The sequence below is a fragment of the Echinococcus granulosus genome, assembly GCF_000524195.1.
Source record: "Echinococcus granulosus chromosome Unknown EG_S00342, whole genome shotgun sequence".
Classification (NCBI taxonomy): domain Eukaryota; kingdom Metazoa; phylum Platyhelminthes; class Cestoda; order Cyclophyllidea; family Taeniidae; genus Echinococcus; species Echinococcus granulosus.
This window is the reverse complement of record NW_020170722.1, coordinates 12,117-15,322: the sequence shown is the minus strand read 5'-3', so window position 1 is coordinate 15,322 and position 3,206 is coordinate 12,117.

The window sequence follows — 3,206 nt, the reverse complement described above, 5'->3', positions numbered from 1 at the left end:
GTAACATTCATTTATTTACTCGACGGCGGTCGTAAGGATGAAAGTTTTAGCTCGATGCCTCGTACGCAGTTGTAGCGACTCTCTTATGGGGTACGATAGTTGGATCTCTCTTCGGCACCTTTTTAGTGATATTGGGCGTTGGATCACTGGCCTAATTCCGTTGTCTCCTGCGTCGTCACAAGCAATCATCATCGGTAGTTGACGTGGTACACGGCGTTCTGTTGCCACCGCCATCATTAACACCGAATTTAGCTACCACAGGGGTCTACACGCCTGCCCTGGATTTGCATGTACCCACCTACCCGAAGTCCGTATCAAAGCCTTGAGTGTCGTCTTCAGTGCTCAGTGTAGCCCCTTCCATTATTTTTTGCAACAATTCCCAAGCCAGAATCGATGACATGGTGAATTTTTGCTTTTGAACACTGTCTGGTGGTCATGGAACGTTCTGTAAGCCTGTAACATGAAGCACTGTAATGATCAGTCTCTTTCTTTTGGCAGTTATTTCAAGAGGAACAGCGCAAGGCTGTCTTAATCCCTCATCCTCTTCATTCCTGTTCACTAACTCTCCCTTTCCAAGCTGTGATGATGTCTCGGTAATTATGTGTCACGAGTTTTTTGCGTTGGAACATAATATTGTACACATTTATTAACCTTTGTTTGAAATGCAAAGAAATATGTAAGGTTAAGCGGACTAGTGGAGAGAACTATTCATTTCCTTGTTGATCGATGTGAGCGAAGTGTATGAGCTAAGGCAACACATTTTAATCTGAGGTACTGCCATCTCTGGTATCCATGAGTGGAATATTTGAGTTCAAAGTCCTTTTAATTCAGAGGAACTCTCTAGCATAAGTAAATGCAAGATCTGAAAGAAGGTTATCATAGACGGCTTAACTAAGACACCGGTTTGCGAGCAATCCGATAATTGTTGCGATGTTGCTTTTGCGTTGCTGCAAGTGTGATGGGAAGCCATGGCGGCGGCAGAGCGTGAGGTAGAGTGAAACAGGGCAGAGCGGAGCTATCTCTTTCTCCCACTAGTGCTTACATATACCGTCATTTGGTCTCTTTCTTCTCTTAGTTTATTTCGGCTATATCCTTGTTTTCTGTACGTGTGACTTTGCTGACCTTTAGTTCCGACACGTTTGTTCGTCTCAACTCCATCTACAATGTCTTCCAACTGCAATTGCTTTTGCTTTGGAGTTTTGTTATTTTTATTATTTTCTTCATAATTCCAGCGCAATAACGCTCTTTAAGCTTTGTCGTTTCTCTCTTCAATCCATCCTAACTTCATTGCTTTTTGCGTAGGGTAAATCCTTGTTGCCAGGTGCTCGGTGGGAGGTAGGGGCAAATATGTACGGTTTCGTCTCTTTCTTGTCTGCATTACCAAAATAATGGGCTTCAGAACTTATGCTATTTTCCTTTGGTATATGTGTAATGCATTCTTCTTGTACATCATGGCTACAACGGCTTGGAAGGTGGGAAAGGGAAATGTGCGGACCTTGGTTTTTCACCCCACTAGTGCTTCATGACCTGGCATTGTGTCCTCTCTGGCAGTGTTCTGCATTGCTTTTGCAAGGCAGTTTCTCCTTATGGCAATATAGAGTGGGACCATGACGACAAATACTGAGTGAGATTAAGGAATAGAGAATTGCCTCGTTCTCTTGTTTTCTATTCCTTTAGTGGCAAAACCGATGGGCATGGGAGCTTTTGCTCGTTTACTGTAGGTCTTGTGTGAAGCAGCTCGCATGATGCTCTGGCACGTTTCCTGTTGTGCAAATTCGGCAAGATTTCTGTGGATTCTTTCCTATTCTCCTCCTCAAGTATTTGCATTTGCTTATTTGTGCACTGCTTTGCCTTTTTTGCTTGGTAGAGCACAATGTCCACGAGTTACGCCTCCCATCACGCCTGCTCTCTCATTGCGAGCAAATCCGCTGGAGTTAGTGCTTGACCTCATCAGGGCCTCATGGAGCTGCCTTTGCCTCTGTGAAGTTGCTCTCGGTGAAGTGCACGACTGTTTCGTTGCCACGGCAGCCGCAAAGGTAGCTCTGTCCTCTTTTTGTGCTGATGTTTTTTTTCGAGAGATTTGTAAATCCTCCTTTGCGAGTGTGAATTCTTAAGTATTACATGCCACATGTTCCAGCTTTTGCAGTTTTTTTTTCAAATGCCTCTGCGTAAGCGCCTGTGAACGTGATCTTTTATTGCTCTGATTTGCTGAAATGCATTACTTGTTAAGGTATTCAATTTTAAATCCATATCGTATTTGGTTGTCATGCTTTTCATAAATTTGTCCAAGGCATTGTTGACAGAAAATCTATTTTTGCAGACAAGTAGATTTAAACACTAAAAGCTTTGCATGGTTTTGTTGGTGATTCCTATCATCTGTCTTGTAAGTGTTTGATCCAAATTAATAAGTAGAATTTGGTTTCAAGAAAGTTCTTGAATTTCCCCAACACGAGAAACTGCTTTCCTGTAAAATCCGTCTCACGCTAAATGCATATTGTAGCTACTGCCACCTTTCGTCAAACCAACCTCTTCCAGCAACCAAAGAACTGTTGTGATGTATTGCGGCTGTATGAAAATGGTACTGGTGACTTTGTTAAAATATTTTGCTTTTTTTTTCGCAGATGTAGGCACAGCTTCTCTTAACGTGGCGTCAAACTATAAGCAGCCGGAGACCGGTGTTGTCCACCCTATTGACCAGCTAGTGGACTTTGCGGGGATAGACAGCGACCTGTGCAATGCGTACTCGGCGCACGGCACAGGTCAAATCAAACAGCTTTTCCTCGTCTGGATCAACTTGCAGATCACTTCCTAGCGATTGTGATGGATGTGAACAAGATATTATTTCTCACTATTAACATAGTAAATACCACCAACAATAAATTTGCCACAATCAGTCAATGTTGTCTTCGCGATCATTGGAAGTGGATTCCATCTTGTTCAAGGATGCTGTGCGGGCAAATGCTCACGTGCCCACATACCGGTGCCAGTTATTCACTGGATCTGCAAAACGCCAGGAACCGTAGTTAATTGCAACTGCATTGATGTAATGAGAAATACAGTTGGCTAATCGACTGGGCAGCAGAAGTTCCTGTGCTTTCCACCTGTTGGAACTGGTAGGAATATGTAGAGCGCATCCAAGTGCCCTTCAGTGTGAGGCACTCGCTACTGTGCTTTGTGCTACTCACACATCTTGAGGTTCTAGTATT